This window comes from Triticum dicoccoides, chromosome 3A (genome assembly GCF_002162155.2).
Source record: "Triticum dicoccoides isolate Atlit2015 ecotype Zavitan chromosome 3A, WEW_v2.0, whole genome shotgun sequence".
Lineage (NCBI taxonomy): Eukaryota > Viridiplantae > Streptophyta > Magnoliopsida > Poales > Poaceae > Triticum > Triticum dicoccoides.
In genome coordinates, this window is record NC_041384.1 from 445,238,552 (window position 1) to 445,239,057 (window position 506).

The window sequence follows — 506 nt, forward strand, 5'->3', positions numbered from 1 at the left end:
GTGAGGGGGGTGGGCCGGGCCAGGGGCTGGCCGGCTGGGCCAGGTGGGCTTGGCCCAGTTTGGCCAGGGGGGGTTTCTTCCTTTTTCTCTTTTGTTTAAGTTTTTGTTTTTATTTATTTTCTGTTTATTAGTTTTCTATTTTATTTACTATTTATATTTGTTTTATAAAATATATAAGTAGTACCCAAATTAGTGTTTCAAAATACCCCGATGCCACAAAAAGTTTGGTGACAAACTAAAACTGTTTAGTATTTTATTAATTGAAAAAGGCATGTAATTAATTGTTTTTGCTACTATCATAATTATTTTTAGAGCCTTTAAACACTTCTTTAGAGTTTGGTATCGCCACCACAATTACCTATGATATATCCGACACATTTAGGACAATTTTGTTTTAGCGTTTCAAAACTTTTGTTGTTTGCTTGATTTTGAATTTGAATTAGAATCGGTTTCGATCTAACGTGAGGGCAGCAACAGTAACCGAGGTGGCGTGGCATCGTTAACGC